General features: G+C 46.4%; 1 protein-coding gene across 2 annotated transcripts in view; it reads left to right on the top strand.

Annotated features, from left to right (window-relative positions):
* Positions 1-27,062, top strand: part of CAMKMT (calmodulin-lysine N-methyltransferase) — a 1,452,342-nt gene that overhangs the window by 1,197,831 nt on the left and 227,449 nt on the right. The window lies entirely within an intron of this gene.

The following is a 27,062-nucleotide window of genomic DNA, read 5'->3' on the forward strand; positions in this document are numbered from 1 at the left end:
ACCACGCTAGACCATCTTTAACATTTGTACATGTTTATTTTATTAGTGTAGCTTATTTTTGTGGTAATTTTTAGGGTTGAGCATCCCTGTTATTTCACTATGGGCTTGTAACCACACCCATCAGTTTGTTTGGTTTGTGGGCTTGCCTTTTAAAATTTGCTTGATTTGATTAGTAAAAGGCATGCATACGCCATGCCTTTTCCAGTGTTTAGCCCTCTTTGAGTGCACTGGCCAACTACTGAAAAGATACAAGGCTCGATGTTTTCTGTTTGGCTTCTGGACTACCTGTTACATAGATAATTGCACTTTTGCTGGTTACCTGGATAATTGCACTTTTGCTGGTAACATGGATAATTGCACTTTTGCCGATACGTTTCACTGCAAGCTAACTTCTGTTTCGTTTTGTGTGTTTGCTTCGCGGTCGTGGGCTCGCTTATGTGAAACTGTTTATATTTTTATTTTCAGTTTATGTGGCAAGAAAAGTCTGGTTAGGAGTTTACAATTCTAGTAGCTCTAATTTGTGCAAACGCAAAGCCCATTGCATTGCAAATGCTTGTGAAGATATTGTTTTGGTATTTGAGCGGGTTACATACCATTATTACATTCACATTTTGTTTTTCTAATTTCAACCACAGGTTATTTTTCCCATGTTGAATTTTTTTTGTCTTAATTATGCATTAATAACTGTGTAAAAAAAACAGACAACTGTTTATTTGTTCTAGGTTGTATAATTTTCTTTATAATAGCTATTTATCCGTGGAGATCAGCATATTCATTTACAGCAAACCTCTCCATTCCACTTTATACTTTATCAAGTTGCTCAGCATGAATGCGGAAGTGGACACAGTGGTCAAAACATTGCCAGATTTAGCTCTTAAAATACCCCCTTTTCCCCCTAAGCAATACCTCTTTATTTTGGTGTCATGGTCAGCACAACACTGGACTACTGCAACTCCTTGTACCAAGGACTACCATTGTCGCAAATCAGAAGTCTTTAAAGGAGTCTAAAATCCCTGCATGGATGCTGATTTTTGACCTTATAAACTTGAACCACTAGCACACCTCAGTAGGCCTAGCCAAGGACAGAATCATACTCAAGATTCTATTGTGCTAACATATTCATGGACAGTGCTGTCCCCAAATACTTGCAGGAAAATTGTACATTCATACAGGATTGAAACCTTCGTTGAGCTGACAAATGTATCCTTTCTCTTCCCAAAAGAAAATGCAAAAAAAAGTCCACAGATGATTCTCTATGGCCACTCCTCATCTTTGGACTAGTCAACCAGACTTCATTTCCCATTGCTAATGTTGGTTAGGTCTAATCTCAAGACCCACCTGTTCTAACCTGGAGTCACATTCCACCCCCATCTCTTTCTTGCACAGTCTACATTCTGCTTTTTCCTGTTATTTGTCATGCATTTTTGTCTTCTGTCTGTGTACTTGGTGTGTCACTTTATGTTCAAATGATTGTATATCAACTTAATTGCAATGGAGTCCCCTTGTCTCTCTACCTATATACAATTTATTTCTGTAGTTTTTGCATTGTAAAAAAAGCATAAACCTAAATATAAGACTTTATTGAATATTAAGCAGTCATAACGTTTTTAGGACACATTTCCTCTTACTTAGTCAATGTTGGGCTATGGCAAACAGAATCACTTAATTACCTTCTGAATGAGTATTATTAATAGATTTCCTTTATTTTTGGGAAGGGGTACATTTAATCAATTCCTGGCCATGGTACCTTACTTTCTGGCCACCTTCTGTTCTATATTCTTTCGGATAGGTGAATTTTCATTTACTTGTGATTGCATGTTTTGGTTTGTTTTTTTTACTTTTATTGACTGGTGTTTTGCAATCCTTTCTATAATTTTATTAGTTGTAATATTTGTGGAAGTCTCAAAATCACTTAATTCTGTGCCTTAGTACCTTTGCTTACTGGAATAGTAGCGTACAGGTCATTGCAAGGTGTTATCTTTGCAGAACTTAAACTCGTTGGGTACTTTAGCACAAAACCACAAACAAATATTTTCTAATGTTATTTCACATTCCCTTTTGTGAGAAATTGGGTTATTGGCTGAGTGTGGTGTTAACCCCACTCAAGCAGCAGCCACGAGCCCTGTCAGTGTGAACCACTTAAGTCACTAAAATAACGTGTGCTTACCTCCTTGGTAGCTTGGCACAAACACAGTGAGGCTTAACTTGGAGGCAATGTGCAAAGTATTTATGCAGCACACAAACAGCAATAAAGTAAAAACATAACAGAGGAAAAATCTCAAAGTCGTTCTGAAAAATAGAGTAAATTTTAATAAATGATTTAGCACCAAAATGACAAAACTAAGTAAAAACAGACTTATGAATTTTTAAGTTTAAGTGAAACTTTAGCACCTAAAAGATCAAAACTCCAACCGCCAACATCTAGTTGTGCAAGACTGGGTCGAAGTTAAAAAATATGGCCGACCACAATGGTGTGCGGGTCGGATACAAAAAGTTGATTGGGCCCTTTCGGCGCTTACTTTCAGACTTAGTAGAAATTTCAGCAAAAATGTATCTGAGAAGGTAAAGTTCAACAGGACAAGGCTGCAGGCGGTGTCTGTGGAGGAGGCGTCATGGGGAAGTTGCTTCCAAAGTCGCAGTGAAGATTTCCATGATACGACGTAGTCTCTTTTTTTGTAAGTCTAAAATGTCTAGTGAGATGAGTCTGGAGGCCTTAGCTGATGAGAGTTCCACAAGGCTTGATACCCCTTCTGTGAAGGGCTGCTAAACAGGATTTGCTGCTGCGGAGAAGATCGTAGCTGGAGTCAGGCCTACTGGAGGTGCACCTTGGGCAGATAGACAAGCAGGTTGGTCTTGGTCCCCTCCTGGTTCTCAGAGCAGTTTTTATCCAAAAGTTTTCTAAGTCTCAAATGTTTGATGTTGGCTATCTGGGCACCATTAACACCACCACCAAGGGTCCAGGACTAGAGGGGCACCACTTGGGTGGTTACAACTCATTCACATGGGGTCCAGGTGTGGGTTCAGGATGGTTGGAGCCCTTTCTGTCGCTGAGTCTCTGATCAGGAGGCCAGACATCTAGCTCTCGGGTAGTCCTTGGTTCAGCAGTGGAACAGGCCCAATCAGGAGGGCAGGTCTCTGATGGTTCAATGCAGGCTTCAGACAGCAGTGCAGTCCTTCCAGGTGCAGCAATGCAGTCTTCTGAAGCACACAGCAGGACACCGCAGTAGGCGGTCCTCTGAGAATCCTTCCACAGGTTTAGACAGTGAAGTAAAGAGTGGGTCTGAGGGTCCCATTTTTGTTTATGGTGCCTTCTTTGAAGTAAGAAAAGTTTCTAGTTCACTTTGAAGTGCTTGAAGTTTCCACCCTCCCCTGCCCCAGCTTCATACTTGCTGCATGAACAATGCAGTGATGGCAAGTCCTTTGTGCGAAGGCAGGGCACAGCCTATTCAGTTGCGAGTGTGGCTGTACCCACCGCTGCCCACCCATCCTGCCAGTGATGACCCTTCCAGGCATACCTCACTCCCTACATTGTGTGGCTGTCTGGGAGGTTTAAACAAAGCCCAATGCCAACTACACTTTGAAGTGCTTGAAGTTTCCTCCCTCCCCTGCCCTAGCTTCATACTTGCTGCATGAACAATGCAGTGATGGCAAGTCATTTGTGCGAAGGCAGGGCACAGTGATGACCCTTCCAGGCATACCCAACTTACATTGTGTGGCTGTCTGGGAGGTTTAAACAAAGTCCAAGGCAAACTACACCTAGTATTGTGATCTAGAAATGGGCTGAAACATGCTAGCTTTCTAAAAGTGGCATTTCAAAATTATACCTTAAAATCCGACTTTAGCATTAAAGAGGACTTTAAATTACAATTTCTCAGACACCAAATATGAAATCGTTACCTGTTCCCAATCAAATGTTAGCACTTATTAAGTATAACAAAGCAAAACAATGGTTTCCAATTGGACAGGTAGGCTTCACAGTAGTGAAAAACCCCTGTAGGCTACCTTGGGCCTACCTTAGGGGTGACATATGCAAAAAGGGGAGTTTTAGACTTGGCAAGGGGGTTCTATTGCTAAGTCGAATTGGCAGTTTAAACATTCAGGCAATGGCAGGTCTGGGACATGTTTTAAGGGGCTACTTAAGTGGACGTCAGAATAATTAACACGCATTGGGTATATGATATACCACTTTACTATGGCCTTATCAGTAAATTACATATTCAAATCAGTGTAAGCCAATTTTACCATGTTTTAGGGAGTAAGTACAATAACTTTAGTCCTACTTAGAAGTGGTAAAGTGCACAGAGTCCAGAAGATAACGAAAATGAATTCAGCACACTTCTTTGTTCTTGCGGAACTGCTGGTACAGGGGAACAACAACCCACAGGATTCAGCTGGCTCTCAGGAGGCAGGGCTCTGCAGACAGTCATCCTTCTCGGATAGTGGCAGGTACCCTCCTTTTCTCTTCTCTCTTCTCTTTTGGTTTGGCTATCCTTCTCTAACTCTGTCAGTCTGTAGTATGGGGAAAAGAAAGGCTGCCTCAAACAAACCCCTACCCTCACCTGCTGCTCTAAGAATTTCAACTATTGATGGATCTTTGGCTGTGGGGGTAATTTCAAAAGAAATCGAGCTCACGGAATGTGGCCTCTCCTTGGCAGAGGATGTTTTCTCTTCTTGCCATTCGAGCCTTACTCTTTCTGTGTGTGACCTGTCACTACGCCTTGACCAGCCTGATTTCAAGTGCCCCACCTCACCAAATTAGCCTTTTGCCCAGCCGAGTTTGCACACCTTGTCAGAGCGAGGCCCATCAAATGAGCCAGCCCAGTCATTTTTCCGGTCTCAGTGTTTTGAGCCCGGTGAAGATATGTAGGAGGAGGGTTGCCACTTCCAAGGGGAAACCTACTCTGAGTCACAAACAGAGGACACACTTCAACAGGGCTTGAATTGAGTGGGTGACCTGGTTGACTTATTAAGGGAAGAACTAGATGTCAGATTGAGTGTTAAACCTGACCCCATCATCTCTAGTCTGATGACCATCAAAACTAGATTGAACATGAATATGGAATGCAAGGGATTAAGGTCTGGTGCTGCATTTGGACTGGCCAAACTATGAATCTACTTCTGCTGCCGGCCGCGCCAATAAATTTGCAGCTGATGGTCGGGACTTACCTGCTGGAAGTTCTTTCCTGCCTGCTGCTTTAGAAGGCAGCCCTCGAAGGAATGATAACACTGCACCATAAGATAGCACTCAGCTATTGGACTCTATGACTAGGGCACAACAAACCAGGAATGGGGTTTCTATATTACATCTGCCGCTCGCATCTAGCCCATTTGTGATTGTTATGGCTAATGTGCCTGTGTTGATCGTGGGGTCTGTTGGATTGACCATTGAACTGAAAAATAAGATCCCTCACCCGTTAAGCTCCAAAACAATCTCATCTGTTTGCCTTGCTGGTAACATTTTAATGGTGCGCTGAGATTGTGGGTGGCTTTCAACCTGAAAGCTTTGATGGGGACTGTGTTGTAGTTATTTTCTGACAGCACAGGATTGTTGATGGTCTGATATATCAGGCTAATAAGGATTTGATCAAGTTGAATCTGATCTAGCTTTTGCCCTTATACTATTTTTATACCAACTTGGCCCCGTGCAGAGGAGTCTGACTGTTCCAACAAATGTGTCGCAATACCCGGGGCTCACTATTTCTAACTGTTTTGAGCTTCTTTCCACCTTGACTGTCGTGGACTGGCTTCCTGTATCTGGGCATAGTACATTTAAACCAGATGCCCCCTTGCCTATTGTCACCCCATAGCGAACAATGGGATCCCCAACTGTGTCATCAACTGTTATGACAACCACCATGCCCAAGTCAATCAATCAATCAATGAATTTGTTGAGCACGCTACTCACCCGGTCGAAGAGCCAGGTCTTGAGGTGCTTTCTGAAGGACAGGAGGTCCTGGGTCTTGCGTAGGTTGGTGGGGAGGGAGTTCCAGGTTTTGGTGGTGAGATGAGAGAAGGACCTGCTGCTGGAAGTGGTGCGGTGAATGTGAGGGACTGTTCTGAGGGCGTGGTCGGCGAAGCAGAGCTGGCGTATCGGGATGTGGAAGTTAAGTCGATCGTTGAGGTAGGCCGGTCCGGTGTCGTGGAGGGCTTGGTGAGCGTGGATTAGGATTTTGAAAACGATCGTTTTGTTGACGGGTAGCCAGTGTAGGGTTCTGAGGTGGGCGGAGATGTGCTTGTGGCAAGAGTGGTTGAGGATGAGGCGTCCACACTGGATAGCATCAGCAGTATCCAATCTTCAAACAAAGCCAGTGCTGGGTATCATAGTCTTTGCATGCTCAGCTGGAACATTGCAGGTGTTAATGCCAATTTGGGATCCCAGGTTTGATTGGATTTTATCCAGCAGTTTGACGTTGCGTCGTTTCTCCTTTCGTTGGGTCGGGCGTGTCGTTTATTCTCTCCGCAGGAGAGCGATGCATCGATCCGGTCAGCACTCTCGGGTCCGGGCAGGCCTTGCGTTGTTTTTACACGCCCAACAGTGCTTGCATCAGAAATCCACCTGCATGATGATCTGAAAACCACGCAGCGCGGGTTGTGATCTTCCAGGCTCCGTCAGCGATGCTGCGCGTCGTTTCTCCAGCTCCGTGCATCGATTCTTCGGTCGCGTTTCTGGCGATCGTCGATTTTTCACCAGCGGAGCCCGCGGCACATCATTTCTTCAGCCTCAGATTGGAGTTGTGTCGATCTTTTCCCCGCACTGCGCTCTGTGCGTGGAATTCCTCCTCTTAGGCTGCCAGCTTCTCCTTTCAGGGTCCCAGGAACTGGATGGGCACCATAGGGCAGAGTAGGAGTCTCTACAGAGACTCCAGGTGCTGGCAGAGAGAATCTTTTGCTGTCCCTGAGACTTCAAACAACAGGAGGCAAGCTCTAAATCAAGCCGCTGGAGAGTTCTTTTCAAGATGGAAGGCACACAAAGTCCAATCTTTGCCCTGTTACTCTGGCAGAAGCAACAACTGCAGGATAGTTCCACAAAGCACAGTCCTAGGAAGGGCAGCTCTTCTTTCTCAGCCCTTCTCCAGGCAGAGGTTCCTCTTGTTTCCAGAATTGTTCTAAAGTCTGTGGTTTTGGGTGCCCTTCTTATACCCAAATTCTCCTTTGAAGTAGGCCTACTTCAGAGCAAAGTCCCTCTTGAATGTGAAATCCTGCCTTGCCCAGGCCAGGCCCCAGACACTCACCAGGGGGTTGGAGACTGCATTGTGGGAGGGCAGACACAGCCCTTTCAGGTGTGAGTGACCACTCCTACCCTCCCTCCTAGCACAGGTGCTCATCAGGAAATGCAGACTACACCCCAGCTCCTTTTGTGTCACTGTCTATTGTGAGGTGCAACCAGCCCAGCTGTCCCAGCTGACCCAGACAGGGAATCCACAAACAGGCAAAGTCACAGAAATGGTATAAGCAAGAAAAATGCTCACTTTCTAAAAGTGGCATTTTCAAACACACAATCTTAAAATCAACTTTACTAAAAGATGTATTTTTAAATTGTGAGCTCAGAGACCCCAAACTCCACATTTCCATCCGCACCCAAAGGGAATCTACGCTTTAATCAGATTTAAAGGTAACCCCCATGTTAACCTATGAGAGGGACAGGCCTTGCAACAGTGAAAAACGAATTTAGCAATATTTCACTGTCAGGACATATAAAACACACTACTATATGTCCTACCTTAACCATACATTGCACCCTGCCCTTGGGGCTACCTAGTGCCTACCTTAGGGGTGTCTGACATGCAAGAAAAGGGAAGGTTTAGGCCTGGCAACTGGGTACACTTGCCAAGTCGAATTTACAGTTACAACTGCACATTCAGACACTGCAATAGCAGGTCTTAGACATGATTACAGAGCTACCTATGTGGGTGGCACACCCAGTGCTGCAGGCCTACTAGTAGCATTTGATTTACAGGCCCTGGCACCTCTAGTGCACCTTACTAGGGACTTACTAGTGAATCAAATATGCCAATCATGGATAAGCCAATTACACACACATTTTGTAACAGAGCACTTGCACTTTAGCATTGTTTAGCAGTGGTAAAGTGCCCAGAGTAACAAAAACAGCAAAATCAGAGTCCAGCACACATCAGCAACCTGGGGAACAGAAGTTAAGGGAGACCACACCAAGGATGAAAAGTCTAACACGTTTCCCCCACAGCTAAAGGTGGGGAGAAACTACCCAACCTCATTGGAGTTCTCATCACTAAGGCGGAAGAACCTGGACGACCATCAGCATTGGTGTGCTCTGTACCAGGATGGTGTTCCACCGTAAAGTCCATTCCCTTTAGGGAAATGGACCACCTCAACGGTTTTGGCTTCTCACCCCTTATCTGCATTAACCATCTGAGGGGCCTGTGGTCGGTCTGAACTCGGAAGTGAGTCCCAAACAAGAAGGATCTTAGCTTCTTCAGTGCCCAAACCACAGCAAACGCTTCACATTCTATGGCACTCCACCTACATTCCCTGGGTAGTAACCTCCTGCTAATGAAGGCTACGGGTTGATCTAGGCCCTCTTCATTAAGCTGTGAGAGTACTGCTCCAATACCAAGCTCTGAGGTGTCTGTTTGCACAACAAACTCCTTGGAGTATTCAGGTGCCTTCAGCATAGGTGCTGTGCACATTGCAGCCTTCAGGGCATCAAAAGCGTTCTGGCAAGCCTCTGTCCAGATCACTTTCCTGGGTTGCTTCTTCGAAGTCAACTCCGTTAAGGGGGTAACAATGGTACCATACACCTTAACAAACCTCCTGTTGTATCTGGTGAGATCTAAGAAGGCTCTCACTTCAGTCTGGGTCTTGGGAGGCTCCCAAGCCAGAACTGGGTCAATCTTAGGCTGTAAGGGCGCCACCTGGCCACTCCCCACCTTGTGTCCTAAGTACACCACAGAATCCTGCCCTATTTGGCACTTGCTTGCCTTAATAGTGAGGCTTGCCTTCTGCAGGGCCTCTAACACTCTCCAAAGGTGTTGCAGGTGTTCCTCCTATGTGGAACTAAACACAGCAATGTCATCCAGGTAGGCGGCACTGAACTCATCCAGCCCAGCCAACACCTGATTGACCAACCTCTGAAAGGTGGCAGGGGCATTCTTCATCCCAAATGGCAAGACTTTAAATTGAAAGTGTCCATCTGTGGTAGAGAATGCTGACCTCTCCTTGGCCCCCTCTGTTAAGGCAATCAGCCAGTACCGAGATGTTAAATCAAACGTACTGAGGTACTTGGCAGCTTCCAACCGGTCAATGAGCTCATCAGCTCGGGGATGGGGTGTCCATCAGTCTTGCTGACCGCATTGAGTCCCCGGTAGTCCACACAGAACCTGAGTTCGGGAGTGGCACCAGGTGCAGCAGCCTTTGGGACCAATACCACTGGGCTGGGCCAAGGACTGCTGGAGTGCTCAATAACCCCTAGGGCAAGCATTTTGGATACCTCATCCCTAATGCAGGTCCTGACCCTGTCAGTCACCCTGTAAACTTTCTGTTTAATGGATGTGCTGTCCCCAGTGTCTACATCATGTGTGCACAAGTGTGTGACTCCTGGGATCAAGGAAAACTGTCCCAACATGTGCCGACAGTCACCTTGCTGCTCCTCAGTCAAGGAGGGGGAGAGGATCACTCCTTCCACCCATCCATCTTTTTCTCCTGCAGACAGGAGGTCAGGAAGAGGCTCACTCTCCTCCTCTACCCCATCATCTGTCGCAAGGGGCATGGACAGTTCCGTCCGCTCAAAGTGAGGTTTGAGGCGGTTGACATGCAGGACCCTTAAAGGGTCCCTTGGAGACCGCAAGTCCACCAGCTCAAATGGCCCAGTCCACTTATCCTGGAGCGCCCTATGCTCCACTGGTGCCATCACCCACACTTTTTGTCCAGTTTGAATCTCAACCAGAATGGCATTCAGGTCATACCAGCGTTTCATGTCCTCCTCGCTTGCTTCCAGGTTCTCCTGAGCGAGACTCCTGAAGCGGGCAGTCTGGGTTCTCAAAGCCAGCATGTAACTGAATACATCCTGGGGGGGTTTACTAGCAGCTTTCTCCAAAGCTTCCTTAACCAGACTCAAAGGTCCCCTCACAGGGTGGCCATAAATTAGCTGAAAGGTATTAAACCCAAGTCCCTTTTGAGGCACCTCCCTGTAGGCGAACAAAAGGCATGGCAAGAGGACGTCCCACTTCCGCCTCAAGGGCTCTGACAGGCCTATGATCATGCCTTTTACGGTGCGGTTGAATCTCTCAACCAGACCATTACATTAGGGGTGGTAAGGGGTGGTGAACTTATAGGTTACCCCACACTCCTTCCACAGAGGCTTCATATACGTGGATATGAAGTTGGTACCCCTATCAGATACCACTTCCTTGGGGAACCTCATGCGGGTTAAAAGCCCCATCAAAGCACGACCCACCACAGGGGAAGTGATTGATCTCAAACTAATGGCTTCTGGGTACTAGGTGGCATGGTCCACCAAGACCAGGATAAACCTGTTGCCCATGGCCGTCTTGGGATCCAGAGGCCCCACAATGTCAATGCCTACCCTCTCAAAGGGAGTACTCACAACAGGTAAAGGTTGGAGGGGAGCCTTACATTTCCCCGTACTCTTGCCACTTGCCTGGCAAGGCTGACAAGACCTGCAATGTGCATCTGAGTGCCTGCGCATTAGGGGCCAGTAAAAGTGGGTGACAAGCCTCTCAAAAGTCTTGTCCTGCCCCAAATGTCCAGCTAAAGGCACATTATGAGCCAACCCCAGTAGAAAGGCCCTGAAGCACTGGGGTACCACCAGCACACGGGCTGACGTAGGCTCAGGAACCTTAGGCTCGCTATACAGGAGGCCATCCTCCCAGTAAATCAGGTGTGATCCTGGCTCCTTGCCAGCCGCCTGGTCTGCATCCTGCTGCCGCAAACCCTCCAAAGTAGGGCATGTCTTCTGTGCTGCACAGAATGCTTCCCTGGTGGGCCCCCCTTCCTGCTGCCACTAGGACAGTTTAGGGACCTCCCCCCGTTCAGCCACCTGTTCCCGTGTAGGCTCTGAGGCGTCACCCTCAGGCTCCCCCTCCTCCCGGACCGTGGGAACTTCGGCGGCCGGTTTCCGGCGCCCCCTGCCATTCCTCTTCTTGGCGGTCCCCTGGGCTACTGTTTCATGCTCCAGGGGCTCTTGATTACCCTTACGGCCTGTCATTGACCGGGTGGATATGCATACCCACCCAGGCAGACCCAACATTTCCAAGTGAGACCTGTGTTCCACCTCCTTCCAAGGGGAAACCTCCAGGTCATTGCCTAGCAAACAATCAACAAGCATGGTTGGACTCACAGCTACCTTCAAGGAACCTGAGACTCCCCCCATTCAAAGGGAACCTGCGCCACTCTGCACAGGCGCTCTGAGTTGTCCACTGCAACTACTTGGTGAAGTACGCGGGGATCAATCTGCTCTTCAGACACCAGCTGACTCCTCACTGTAGTCACGCTGGCTCCTGTGTCTCTCAGAGCCTCCACCCTCTGTCCATTAATGGTCACCCACTTTCTGTACTTCTCAGTGTTTTCAGGCACTAGGGTTCACTGGACCATCTCACTGTCCCCTAGTGAAACAAGGGTCAGCTCAGCTGGTTCCCACCCACCTGAAACCAACTTCTCCCCAAGTGCTACACTGGCCAAACCCTGGGACAGTGCACCAGTGGGTGCCGGTGTACTTTTGGGGCATTTGCGGTCCCCCTTCACATGACCCACCTGGTCACATGCATAGCACTTACGTGGGGGACCACCTGCCACTGGCTTCCCTTTGGAGAACCATGGCTCTTCTCACTGGGCGGTTGGGAATCCTTACCCTGGGATTCAGTTTGGGGCCCTTTAGAGAACTTCCCCTGTTTACCCTTACCCCCCTCTCTTCTGAGAGGGACCCTGCCCACCTTTCTGGACCCTGGTGCTCTCCCAGCGGTCCGCTTCCAGCACAAACGTCCTGGGGTCAGTCAGCTTGCTGTCAATCAGGTGCTGGCACAGCTCTGGAAAACTTAAACTGTACAAGTGCTCCCAAGCAATCAGATTGTAAAGCCCCTCATACGTAGTTACCTTACTGCCCTTCACCCAACCATCCAGTGACCTGCCATAAGAATCAACACATTCCAACCATGTTTGGGATTCCTTCTTCTTGTAGGACCTAAACTTATCCTTGTACTGCTCAGGGGTGAGACCATACCTTGTGAGCAAGGCATCCTGCATGCTAATGTAGGTGAGATTCTGAGCACCCCTAAGGCTGTCTGTGTATCCCTCCCCTCTACCTCAAAGTGCTTCCACAGACCCGCCCCTCCAATGAGCTTCAGGCACCAGATTCATATGGAGAGCAGACTCATACCCCTTAAACCACAAGTATATGTTGTCCTCCCTTTTATAATCCTTCACAAGATCTTTAGGAATGTGCACCCTCCTTTCAGGCTGCACTGTGATGTAGCTGCCACCATCCCTACTAGACTGGCTCCTCTGATCCAGCTCACTCAAGCTGAGCTCATGAGCCAACAACAACTTTTTCTCTTCAATGGCCATCCTCATTCTCTCCAACTCCCTCTGGTGCTCCCTTTCTGCCTGTCTGTCCTGCAATTCTTCAGGGGTCAGATCCTTAAATGAGACACTGCTACCTGTCCTGGAGACTCTCTCTCTCGACATAGCAGGTCCACCCACAGTACCATTGTGTATGGAATGCCCTTCCTCCTTCTCATCCTCCTCGTCCTCTGTGTGTCCTTCAGTGCTCTTGGCTGTCACCCAGGCCCTCAGCACCTTTTGCAGCTCCTCCTTCTTGGATGAGCTCTTAATGGGACAGTCAAAACTTTTACAGAACTGCTTTAACTGAGCCTTGGTATAGCTATCCAATTTCTTCAGGTCAAAAGCAGCTCCAACTGATGCATCTCCTAATTGGGACATGATGAAAAGTCAACAAAAGTGCAAAATTCTAAAGAAGCAGAAAACAAGTTCCCAAATGAAGTTCAGAAGTCAATCAAAGAATACCACACAAATGGATGTAGGGAAAAATCCAAGAGAAAAATCAAAGATCACCAAACAAGTAGTATGTGGTCACGTAGTGGTCTGCACTCAAAACAGTAGTGTACACTTAATTACTGTATGTCAAGTACCATTACAAGTCCAAATCCCAACCGCTGATCACCAATGTTAGAAATGGGGCCTTTGGTTGACAGTCAGGTTACCCCCCTGTTCAAGCAAGGACCCTCACTCTAGTCAGGGTAAAATAGAATCACCCTCAGCTAACCCCTGCTTATCCCCTTGGTAGCTTGGCAGAGCAGTAGGCTTAACTTCATAGTGCTAGGTGTAAAGTATTTGTACCAACACACACAGTAACTTAATGAAAACACTACAAGATGACATAACACAGGTTTAGAAAAATAGAAAATATTTATCTAAACAAAACAAGACCAAAACGACAAACATCCACAATACACAAATCAAGTTATCAATTAAAAAGCAAAAAGAGTCTTTATGTAGTTTTAAACACAGACTAACACTGTTAGTGTAAAAATGTACCTTTGGTGCGTCAAAACTAACCCCGCACGAGTGAGTGTGCGTCAAAAAAGGGCTTGTGATGCGTCGATTTCCCTCATGAGCGAGACCTTGCATCGTTTCTCCTTTCGTCGGGCCGGGGCGCGTAATTTCTTCTTTCTGCAGGAGAGCGATGCATCGATCCAGTCAGCACTCTCGGGTCCAGGCAGGCCTGGCATTGTTTTTACATGCCCATCGGTGCTTGCGCCGGAAATCCAGCCGTACGATGATCCGAAAACCACGCAGCGTGGGTTGCGATCTCCCAGCCTCCATCAGTGATGCAGCACGTCGTTTCTCCAGCTCCGTGCATCGATTCTTCTGTCGCGCTTCCAGCTAGCGTCGATTTTCAGCCACAGAGCCGGCAGCGTGTCGTTTCTTCAGCCGCAGATCAGAGTTGCGTCGATCTTTTCCCTGCAGAGCGCTCTGTGCGTGGATTTCCTCCTCTTAGGCTGCCAGCTTCTCCTTTCAGGGTCCTAGGAACTGGATGGGCACCACAGGGCAGAGTAGGAGTGTAGGAAGTTGGCTCTGTATATACTATTTCAAAGTAAGAAATAGTGTGCACAGAGTCCAATGGTTCCCCTTAGAGGTAAGATAGTGGCAAAAAGAGATAATTGTAATGCTCTATTTTGTGGTAGTGTGGTCGAGCAGTAGGCTTATCAAAGGGTAGTGTTAAGCATTTGTTGTACACACTCAAACAATAAATGAGGAACACACACTCAAAGACTTACTCCAGGCCAATAGGTTTTTATATTGAAAAATATATTTTCTTAGTTTATTTTAAGAACCACAGTGTCAGAGTCACCCGATCCTCGGGGTCTACGCATGTTCCCAACACGTCCACCACTGAACAGCTCCAAGACTCTGATAGATGAATCACAGAGGCTAAGAGAGTTCAAGAGGGGAAGAGGGGATTAGGAAGGGGGCAGCTGGGAACGAGACCTGTGGGGTGCAAAAGATTAAACAACACAGCATCAGATTCAAAACCACATTTAGATTCATAAAAACTCTCTGTTGAATCTAGGGTTCAATGATACTTGGAACATGAAATAATACTCTATTGAGTCCAGAGTTCTATGACACTCGGAACATGAAATAACACTCTGTTGAGTCTAGAGTTCAGTGATACTCGGAACATGAAATAATACCTAAAACTAAGGAAACATGAATGGCCTAGAACTAGACTCTAATTAGGCTTCACTAAATCTAGGTACCTGGAAAAGAATCAAAAATGGTTAGTACAATGTTTCATATGGAATTTTCATGAATTGAAAACATACTGTTCTAGGAATACAAGAACCTTCCAGAACAATGTCCCAGAACAAACACGGCCTCATTACATGAGGATAAAGGCTTGGAAAATAATAGGAATTGTACTAAAGACCTTACATGCACATAGAATATAACATCCAGAATTCTAGCACTTTAGATCTTTAGAATGCAAGAACACAAATTGAGTACATCGCGGATTTCCACAAGAGTTTTGTAAATGTCCTGAAATAGTTGCGCACCATGAATAACATGAATTAAGCACAGGAAAAGGAATTGCGCGTCTTACCGATTCGAAGGCCACCATGTGACTGCCAAGAAATGATAGCGCACAATGAATATCAAGGCTTAAAGCACGAGAAACGAATCGCGCATTTGCCGATTCGAATGCCACCATGTAACTGCCAAGAAATGGTAGCGCAATGAATAACATGAATTAAGCACGAGAAAAGAATTGCTCGTCTTGCCGATTCGAGTATCCACATGTAAATGCCATGAAACGATCAAGCGCACATTCACACGCACAAGAGTCAAATCGCTTATCATGCAAAGATTAGGCCCAAGAACTTGTGCGTCTTTGATAACGGAGTTGGGGGTCCAGCCCGGCCTCCGTCTTACCTCCCTGATCTAGGATCACCAAATGAAGTGAAAAAAGGGCGAGGCCTGGAGGATCAAAGTAGGCCGCCGGAACAGGAGCTCAGGAAGTTGCTGCTGCTCTGCACCGGGACCTCTGAATAGTGAGCACGTGGAGCTGGGCTGGGTCCCTTATATAGAGCCTTAGCCCAACCCACAAACCACACCCAGGCATGCTGCAGAGGAAGTTTCTAGAAGGCCCTGGAAAGGGACCACACCCTGACACACTCTGAAAGCCTGCAGAAATACATTGCAAATGAACAGTATTTACAAGCACCTTAAATATAAGTCTTCAGGATTAAACTCTGCAATGCAAAAGGTTAAACAACAGCACATCAACATAATGCATGAATTACGTAATCTCATACATGCTGGGTTTTTTCATTCCAGTCGCTCGTAGAGCGCGCACTGCCCAGATGTTGATACACAGGTTCAAGATTTACAAGTAATACTTTAAATGTAAGGTACTTCACTTAGATACTTTAGGAGCTTTGAATAAAAGCAATATCACATACAGTCTTTGTAAAATGGCATTAAGCTATTTTCAAAGTGGACACAGTGCAAAATTCAACAGTTCCTGGGGGAGGTAAGTGAAGGTTAAGTTTAAAGGTAAGTAAAGCACTTACAAGTCTCAAAGTTGGGGCCAAGGTAGCCCACCGTTGAGGGTTCAAGGCAACTCCAAAGTTACCACACCAGCAGCTCAGGGGCGGTCAGGTGCAGAGGTCAAAGAGGTGCCCAAAACACACAGGCTTCAATGGAGAACATGGGTGCCCCGGTTCCAGTCTGCCAGCAGGTAAGTACCCGCGTCCTCGGGGGGCAGAACAGGGGGGTTTTGTAGGGCACCGGGGGGGGAGGGACACAAGCAAAGCACAGAAAGTACACCCTCAGCGGCACAGGGGCGGCTGGGTGCAGTGTGCAAACAGGCATTTGGTTTTAGATAGAAAGTAATGGAGGGACCCGGGTTCACTTCAACGAGGCAGGAAAACACAGGGGGGGCTTCTCGGGGTAGCCCCCAGCTGGGCTATGCAGAGGGTCACCTGGGTGTCACGCCTGCCCTGGAGTTCGGTTCCTTCAGGTCCAGGGGGCTGCGGGTGCCTGTGTTGGTTCCAGGCGTCGGGTCCCTTGTTACAGGCAGTCGCGGTCAGGGGGAGCCTCTGGATTCTCTCTGCAGGTGTCGCTGTGGGAGCTCAGGGGGGTCGTCTCTGGTTACTCACGGGCTCGCAGTCACCTGGGACTCCTCCCTGAGGTGTTTGTTTTCTGCAGGTCGAGCCGGGGGCGTCGGGTGCAGAGTGGAAAGTCTCACGCTTCCGGCTGGAAACGTGAAATCTTTAAAGTTGCTTCTTTGTTGCAAAGAAGTTGCAGGATTTTGAACAGAGCCACTGTTCACAGGAGTTTCTTGGTCCTTGAGTGCAGGGCAGTCCTCTGAGGCTTCAGAGGTCACTGGTCCCTGTTGGATGCGTCGCTGTTGCAGTTTTCTTCGAAGTTGGGAGACAGGCCGGTAGGGCTGGGGCCAAAGCAGTTGTCGTCTCCGTCTTCTCTGCAGGGCTTCAGGTCAGCATTTAGAGGCCCCTTCAGTATTTAGGGGCTAGGGAGTCCCTAAATACTGAATTTAGGGGGGTGTTTAGGTCTGGGAGGGCAGTAGCCAATGGCTACTGTCCTTGAGGGTGGCTACACCCTCCTTGTGCCTCCTCCCTGAGGGGAGGGGACCACATCCCTATCCCTATTGGGGGAATCCTCCAAAACCAAGATGGAGGATTTCTAAAGGCAGGGGTCACCTAAGCTCACCTTAGGGGCTGTTCTGACTGGTGGGTGACTCCTCCTTGTTTTTCTCATTATCTCCCCTGGACTTGCCGCCAAATTGTCCAGGAGGCGGGCATCTCCACTAGCTGGAGTGCCCTGGGGCATTGTAACACGAGCCTTTGAGGCTTACTGCTAGGTGTTACAGTTCCTGCAGGGGGAGGTGTTAAGCATCTCCACCCAGTGCAGGCTTTGTTTCTAGCCTCGGAGAGCACAAAGGCTCTCACCCCAGGGGGTCAGAAACTCGTCTCTCAGGAGCAGGCTGGCACAGACCAGTCAGTCCTGCACTGAACGATTGGGTAAAATACAGGGGGCATCTCTAAGATGCCCTCTGTGTGCATTTCTTAATAAATCCAACACTGGCATCAGTGTGGGTTTATTATTCTGAGAACTTTGATACCAAACTTCCCAGTATTCAGTGTAGCCATTATGGAGCTGTGGAGTGCGTTTTTGACAAACTCCCAGACCAAATACTTAATATGGCCACAACTGTACTTACAATGTCTAAGAATAGACTTAGACACTGTAGGGGCATATTGCTCATTCAGTTATGCCCTCACCTGTGGTATAGTGCACCCTGCCTTAGGGCTTTAAGGCCTGCTAGAGGGGTGACTTACCTATGCCACAGGCAGCATTTTATGGGCATGGCATCCTGAGGGGGAGGCCATGTCGACTTTGCCTTTTTCTCCCCCCAACACACACAATCTACAATGTCAGTGTGCATGTGTTAGGTGAGGGGTCCCTTAGGGTGGCACAACATATGCTGCAGCCCTTAGGGACCTTCCCTGGTCACAGGGCCCTTGGTACCACTGGTACCTTTTACAAGGGACTTATCTGTGTGCCAGGGGTGTGCCAATTGTGGAAACAATGGTACATTTTAAGTGAAAGAACACTGGTGCTGGGGGCTGGTTAGCAGGGTCCCAGTACACTTCTCAGTCAAGTCAGCATCAGTATCAGGCAAAAAGTGGGGAGTAACTGCAACAGGGAGCCATATCCTTACAAGGAGTCTCTCCAGGGACTCCAGGTACTGGCAGAGAGAAGTCTTTGATGTCCCTGAAACTTCAAACAACAGGAGGCAAACTCTAAATCAAGCCCTTGGAGAGTTCTTCTTAAAATAGAAGGCACACAAAGTCCAGTCTTTGCCCTCTTACTCTGGCAGAAGCAGCAACTGCAGGATAGCTCCACAAAGCACAGTCCTAGGCAGGGCCGCTCTTCTTCCTCAACTCTTCTCCAGGCAGAGGTTCCTCTTGTTCCCAAAAGTGTTCTAAAGTCTGTGGTTTTGGGTGCCCTTCTTGTACCCAATTTCTCCTTTGAAGTAGGCCTACTTCAAAGCAAAGTCTCTCTTGAATGTGAAATCCTGCCTTGCCCAGGCCAGGCCCCAGACACTCACCAGGGGTTTGGAGACTGCATTGTGGGAGGGCAGACACAGCCCTTTCAGGTGTGAATGACCACTCCTCCTCTCCCTCCTAGCACAGATATCTCATCAGGAAATGCAGACTACACCCCAGCTCCCTTTGTGTCACTGTCTAGTGTGAGGTGCAACCAGCCCAACTGTCAAACTGACCCAGACAGGGAATCAACAAACAGGCAGAGTCACAGAAATGGTATAAGCAAGAAAAATGCTCACTTTCTAAAAGTGGCATTTTCAAACAAACAATCTTAAAATCAACTTTACTAAAAGATGTATTTTTAAATTGTGAGCTCAGGGACCCCAAACTCCACATGTCTATCTGCTCCCAAAGTGAATCTACACTTTAATCAGATTTAAAGGTAGCGCCCATGTTAACCTATGAGAGAGACAGGCCTTGCAACAGTGAAAAACGAATTTAGCAATATTTCACTGTCAGGACATATAAAACACATTACTATGGGGGTCATTCCGACCCCGGCGGTCAAGGACCGCCGGGGCCGGGGATGCGGGAGCACCGCCAACAGGCTGGCGGTGCCCCGCAGGGCATTCTGACCGCGGTAGTTTGGCCGCGGTCAGAAGAGGAAAACCGGCGGTCTCCCGCCAGTTTTCCGCTGCCATGGGGGATTCCGACCCCCTCACCGCCATCCTGTTCCTGGCGGCTCCGGCCGCCAGGAACAGGATGGCGGTGAGGGGTGTTGTGGGGCCCCTGGGGGCCCCTGCAGTGCCCATGCCAATGGCATGGGCACTGCAGGGGCCCCCGTAAGAGGGCCCCACTTTGTATTTCAGTGTCTGCTTTGCAGACACTGAAATACGCGACGGGTGCCACTGCACCCGTCGCACATACCCACTCCGCCGGCTCCATTCGGAGCCGGCTTCCTCGTGGGGAGGGGTTTCCCGCTGGGCTGGTGGGCGGCCTTCAGGCGGTCGCCCGCCAGCCCAGCGGAAAAGCCAGAATGGCCTCCGCGGTCTTTCGACCGCGGAGCGGCCATATGGCGGCTCCCTCCAGGCGGGTGGCGACCGCCGCCCGCGGGGGTCAGAATGACCCCCTATATGTCCTACCTTAACCATACACTGCACCCTGCCCTTGGGGCTACCTAGTGCCTACCTTAGGGGTGTCTGACATGTAAGAAAAGGGAAGGTTTAGTCCCGGCAAGTGGGTACAAGTCGAATTTACAGTTAAAACTGCACACACAGACACTGCAGTGGCAGGTCTCAGACATGATTACAGAGCTACTTATGTGGGTGGCACACCCAGTGCTGCAGGCCCACTAGTAGCATTTGATTTACAGGCCCCGGCACCTCTAGTGCACCTTACTAGGGACTTACTAGTGAATCAAATATGCCAGTCATGGATAAGCCAATTACATACACATTTTGTAAAGGAGCACTTGCACTTTAGCACTGGTTAACAGTGGTAAAGTGCCCAGAGTAACAAAAACAGCAAAATCAGAGTCCAGCACACATCAACAACCTGGGGAACAGAGGCAAAAAGTTAAGGGAGACCACGCCAAGGATGAAAAGTGTAACAGCAAGTATAAACAGCTCAAGCGAAGTGCCATCCATCTCAAATTTGTGGATCTGTCTAGCTCTTCCAATAGCTTTAACAGATTCGAGCTGTGGGATCTCATGACCGCTATGGGTGGATCTTGATTTAGTACAGTTTCTGAGAGTGTTGTATCTGAATCTCCATGGCATGGTGAGATACGGAAATAATGGTGAATGCTCTGATTTTTTTAGTCTACAATTGTGGGTTCTCATGGGTATGTGTTGGCACTGATCCTTTTTTTAAACTTTATGTTAATAAGCTAGAGTCTGTCATGGTAGGTAAACGTACAGATGTTTCAAACATTAAGCACAGATTGGTGCAGGTGCTCCTGTATGCCAACAAAGCTGTCTTGTTAACTAGAACCCCCACTGGAGTTAAGGCTCTCATTCATTGTTTTGTGAGGTTTATGGAGAGCCTTAACCTGGAAACTAACAGATCCAAAACATTTGTAATGATCTGTGGCCCTAAAAACATCAAGACTGCGCTCTCAGCATTGAGGCCAAGTGTACAATCCATTCCCTATTTAGGAGTCACTTTCGATGAAGATCTCAGCTGCACTTCTTGCACGGTAAACCAGAGCCTAGTTTTTCATGTGCTATAGGCTCCATTTTTAATGTCTCGACTTGCATAGGGAATAAGTCCATGTGCCCGCTTATAGAAATTTATAAGCGTAGATGTGTCCCTGTCCTGACAAATGGTGCTGAGATCTGGGGTTGTTGTAATACAGGCAACTTGCAGGTGGAAGAAAATTGAGTGCTACGTAGGGGTTGTCCCTACTAGTAATAGTTTTAAGGTGGATGAGGAGCTTGGTTTAGATAACATGGATGACAGTATAAAACTAGCTCCCCTTTTACTGTGGTGCTCTGTTTGGTGCAATGCGCAGGCCTCCTTTAGCAGAGACATAATCAATGATTTTCTGGTGTGAGCTTTGGGTCCCTCACTGCCATGGATACAGTATATACAGACTAATCTCCCATGCCTCGGAAGATAGTTTCTTCACCGAATCAACCTCCATAAAGAAGGAGGACAAGAGGTGGGTAAAGGACAATTTTCTGATGAAGCTTACCAGGGATACAGAGTTGACGTTGTCCATCTCGGATTCCTTCGGAAGCTATGCCCTGATTCAGACATGCCCTGGGATCGAACCTTATCTTGAGTGGGTTAAGAATCCTTATGAGAGATCACTCCTCACTAGATTTTGCGTGGGTTCTGCTAGATGAAAATTGTTTTTCCCCCTTGGGCAATACGACGTCCCTGCTATCACCTTGCGATGAAAGATCTGATCAAACCTTGTTGCGTTTTCTGTTTTTCTGTAGATTTTATAGAGATTTGTCTAAGGGCCTGCTCATCCCAGTGGGACCAAAAGCAAAGATTAAAAACTGTAGTGCTGCATTTTTTACCTGCAGTCATTGTGTTCTCAGGAAATATGTTTTAGAACGGGCTTATTTGTAAAATCAGTGGTTAAGCTTTGTAATTCCTTGCAGTTTGAAATTTATTTGTGTATCTAATTTCAGTATTTTTTACCTTTTTATGACATTAAGTATGTGCTTTACTTGTGAATGGTGTTTTTTTTGTTTTTTTTACTTAACTGATCCCACATTATGTTACTGATTATACTTGTCTGTGTATGTGCTTTTATGACCATTCTTGGTCGAAATAAAGATACGATGATGATGATGATTAATTCAGCAAAATAGGAGGGTGAAGGCAAAAAGGTTGGGGGAAGACCTCCCTAAGCCTGACAGACTAGAACTTTTTTATTAATAAATCAGTTTTATTCTCTTAGTAAGACATGCTATCGAGTATCAACCACTTTGTTAATGTCATCACCAGTTTCTTGTTGGAGTTCCATCCTTACAGAGTTAATTTACACTAGAATGTACTTCTTTCAATTGACCTTTCTTATTCCAGTTACCTCAGTCAGCTCATAGGTGGTCAGATGTCCCTTTCCTTCTTAAGAAGACATTTTTGCCCTTTATTCTGACCTGAAAGTTGGCCAGGAGGCCACTCATGTATGTGGTGGAGGATATGGAATTGCTTGGGAGCAGTGGGTAAAGATGTTGCTGCTGGTCAAGCTTTAATCCTACCATAATAAAATGTGATGTTTGTGTGCATGTTTGTTTTTTGTGTATAAGGCTAGCGAGGATATTGTAAAGCCAAGATTATATGTTCGCTGGACTGTGTCTATGGAGGTCAAATATACATACTCTATGGTGCTTATATTATAATGTACCTAATAACAATATGTCTTATATAGTAATCAAAATGACGAGTTGTTTGACCACATTACAGTTTTCGTACATAGTGCATAACAGGGTACTTAAATGAGAGAGGAATAGTGCTAAAAAGAATACATTTCACCTATCCAATAGTGTTAGTGCCCCCAAATAGACTTTACAAAAGCCTTGATCATTCAACAAATGAATGCCTGTTTTATTGCTTTTGTAATCATTTTCATAGAATTGTTACTCGTCTCAGCTGCTGTAGTTAAGCTTTTTCCATGTTATTTGAAAAGTCACTTTAATGCAGTCATCAGTTTTCTCTTCTACTTTGTTTGCTCTTAAATCTTGAAACTATAAAGTGTAGATTGTTTATGTTATGTGAAAACAGTGGAACATTGAAATTTTGTTGACCTGACTGCAAACCTCTGTGGACTCTCCTGATCAACTCCATTTGAGATGTTGAGCACACAAGGGATAAATTTCCCTTTCTCATCGCCAAGACTCTCCTCATCCACTTGCTTCCACAACAGTATCTCTACTGCAAGTGGCATGGATCTGATTTGGTTTTTTTACTCCCAGTCCCCTACAAATCTTCAACTTGTCTGAAGTCAAGCATTTTCCCTACATTTTTGTGATGGAAACTTCCAGAAACCGCAGGAATTCACAAACTTCCTAGCACTCAGCATTGCCCCACTTGTGCCGACAAAAACTCTGCCCCACTTTTGTGGCTGGGCCTAGCACCACTGACAGGAACATATCCAATCAAGGTCAATAGGAATCTTCATGCAAGGGCTCCCATAGTCCCTGGTTTGATCCATTCCTGTTGCGGCACTAGGCCCAGCCACAGAAGTGGGGGAGCAGTTTTATCGGCACAGGTGGGGCAATGCTGCCTGGTAGGAATTTTGCAGATTCCAGAAGTTTCCATCACAGAAATGTAAAGAAAATGCATGATTTCAGGCAAAGTTTGAGGTTTGCAGGGCACTGTGGGTAAAAAAACCTAATCAGATCCACACATCATGTCATCCTGGGTTCTTCTAGGTGTCTAGTTTTCAAAAATATACAGTTTTTTAGGTTTCCTTAGCTTCAGGCTGAGCTAGGGTCAAAAATCCAGAGCTACCCACATCTGAAAAAGAGGGTCAGTTTTCGGTGGAAAAATGCCCTGTGTCAATGTTGTGTTTTGGGCTGTTTCCTGTTGCGAGCACTAGGTCTAATCACACAAGTGAGGTACCATTTTTATCGGTAGACTTGAGGAAATGCTGAGTGGAAGGAGGTTTGTGGCTCCCCACAGATTCTAGAACTTCCCACCACAGAAATGTGAGCAAAATGTGTTTTTCAGTCAATTTGAGGTTTGCAAGGGGTTCAGGATAAAAAAAAATGTGGTGAGAGCCTTGCAAGTCAGCCCACTCTGGATACCCTTATCTGTCTAGTTTTTAAAAATGTACAGGTTGGTTAGTCTCTGAGAGAGGATTTTTGCAAAGATCTTCTTGTCTTCATTAAGCAGGGAGAAAAAAAAGTGGTCGGAGGGAAAGTGAACTTGTAAACTCTCAACAGATTTTCACATGAGCACAGCTACACTTGCATATTTGCTTGTGCTAAAATACTGTTCTCAAATATTTTCTAGGAGTACGATTTCCTGGTCTACTTATGTAAGTTCTTGTGAATTCATGAAAGCCATTAATTCAAAGAAACATACCATAGGTGCACTTTTGTGCTGTGCTGAGAGGGCCCCCCTGAAGGGGGGCTGCGGGGACTTTATTACGCCACTGGTGTGTATGTGTGTTCTTTTTGAGACCAAAAAACTTTTTGTTCTTTTCGCCACTGTTTATTACAATGGTGAAACCCTGGCAGCTCCCACATCAATAAAGTGTTACAAAAGCCATGTCAAAACACGCATTGACGAAAACAAAAGACAAACAAAATAAAATAAAAAAAATTGATTGGCTTTGCCAGTGCTTGTTTATTTTCATGATTCCCATCATCTTGTTGAAAAGAGGTACAGTGATTTTCCATTAAGAATATTTTTGGGAAATACTAGCATGCATCAACACATTTTACTAAATGACGCTTAAAAAAAAATAGCCCCTAAAATTTCATAGTAGCGAAAAGGTTTTTTTCCTACTTGCATTTTTTCCCTGAACATTTGATTTTGAAAGCAAAGAACAATCACTCTTGCTTGCAAGCTTCTGCAAACATTTGCATCTAATCAGATAGTATTTCGGTAGCATTATACTTAGCCTCATATTGTTAAACTTTTCAAACGTGTGTACACTTTTTCTTTTTTAGTTTTTTTACTGGAACCACTGTCAGTAGTGCAGTGTGACCTTAAAATGTTTATTTACTGCACTCACCCTAACAATGAAGGCTTTTTATCAATGAACCATAAATACAAGTTCAAACAGCATTAACATATGGACACATATCACTTCAACTGCAGACAGTTTCCTTGTCTGTAAAGTGGCAGCCAAAGGGTTTGTGCTGCAGGGGGCTGGGCCTACTTGTCCCAAGGACAAAATAAAGATGAAAACTTGTTGCCCCGGACCCCAAACAATATGCCCCAGGCTTTGGGCGATATGAATTACACATCCCTGTGTAGGGGGACTTGGCTGGCCAATAGTGAGCTTACAGGGGAGTGATCAGATAGTGCACGATTGAGTATGACTACACCTCGTGTCTGGTGCATGAGTATGTCTGATGTGAGCCACATATCCAGCCTAGAAAAGGACGCCTGTACATGAGAATGAACAGTATACTCAGCAGCTGTTGGGTGTAGTAACCGCCATGCGTCAACTAGTCTGTATGTTTGCATAATGTATGGGAGGACAAGACTCACATGTAACTCTGGCTACAGAGCCACTGTTAAACTATCAAGTGGTGATGGGAAAGTGTGGTTAAAATCACCACCCCAAATGGTTGGCCTTTCTATATATTTTAAACAGAGCTGTAATATGTCATCAAAGAAATCCAGGTCATCAACATTTGGGCCATAAATGTTAATGATCAGGAGTGGGCACCCGTCCAGCACTCCAGCCACTGTCCTGCCAGCAGAATCCTTTATACTCTCTAGTAGGAAGAAATTGACAGTTTTCTGTATGAGTACAGCCACCCCCACCGAGTGAGTGAAGTAGGAATAGAATTAGTGGTGTGCAAAAGACATGGCACAACATGGCAAAAGAGGTGCAAGTCTTTGGGGTGCAGTGTGGTTCCTGAAGAGGTGTGATATAGATATGTTGGCAAGTGAGGAATTCTGTTATTTGTTTGGCCTTGCTAGGGTTGTTCAATATCATAACATTTCATATTAGGAGGTTAATCATTGTTGTATCCAGTGTAGTGTGGATGCTTGTGGAGCAGTGCCACAACCCCAAGGAGCCATGATGTATGATATTGTTTCACTATAGCTATGTATGCATGTGTCATGACATAACTGGGTAACACAAAGATCACTGACATAAATCCCTTTCTCTCCCTCACTCCCACCAACCCCAATTGTTGGCAAACCGCCCAAACATTATGTAATAGAGTACAAACAGGGAATAGGTAAAACTGTAGGGCCGAGCAACCAAGGGGCACATGGTGCACATCACAACTGAAAGTGGGTATACGTAGGAAAGGCACCAGGCTCAATATTAGCCGCAAATCAGTGATACCAATTAGCCAGCCTGTCCCATTCTAGCATAACATCTGCCATACTGCAGCTGTATCCTACATAGCTTTGTCACAGACATCAACAGCATACAAGCCAAATGAAGAATGTCCGATTACAAGACATGACAGAACTATACATCACACAGATTCACAGGGACTCCAAGAATCATATGCAAAAATCAATCAATATCGCTGAGAGCAGTGGTGCTTTGCCTCCAACCTCCCCCAGTAGCCGCCAGGCTAGATGAGCAGAAGAAGACTCTTCCCGCCTTGGAATATGCTGTTCGATAAATCCAGGGCAGCACTGGGATGGGTATAGAAGTGTGTTTTCCCTTTAAATTCCGGGCACAGCTTGGCTGGGAACAGCATAGAATACTTAAGAAACCAATTCCTTAAGGTTCTTGGACCTTTGGTGTGAAGTCATGATAAAAAGACATCTTAGAGCCTTTGCACAATAAGTCAGGCATGTCTCTGAGTTGCAGTATAAGGTCACTGTCTTTGTAATTCAGCATGCATGCAATGATGGGGTGTGGATTGTAACAAGGCTTAGGTTTGGGTGCCAGTGTGTGATGCGCCCTTTCGAGTCTGAAGGCAATAGAGAACCTATCATGGCCAAAGAGGGTCCCCAGCAGTTTCTCAACAATGGCCTCCATATTGTTACTCTTGGTAGATTCAGGGACCCGTAGGATCCTCACATTATTTCTCTGTGATCTGCCCTCCAGTCTGTGTTCTTTGCTTTAATGTCCTTCAATGTATGCAGGGCTGTGGTCAGGTGGTACTCATTTTGTGGTGGACATCGTCTAGATCCAAAATACGGGTCTCCACTTGCATTGCCCTAGTGTCTTGGCAATCCTAGTGTCTTGGCAATCCACTTGCAGTTGAAAAGTATCAAGCTGGGCAGATACTGTGCCCATCATGCTGTCAATTGATTTTTAAACTCTCTTTGAGTTCCCTAAGCATTTTTGCCACACTGACACCTTCC

Source organism: Pleurodeles waltl, chromosome 5 (genome assembly GCF_031143425.1).
Source record: "Pleurodeles waltl isolate 20211129_DDA chromosome 5, aPleWal1.hap1.20221129, whole genome shotgun sequence".
NCBI classification, from domain to species: Eukaryota; Metazoa; Chordata; class Amphibia; order Caudata; family Salamandridae; genus Pleurodeles; species Pleurodeles waltl.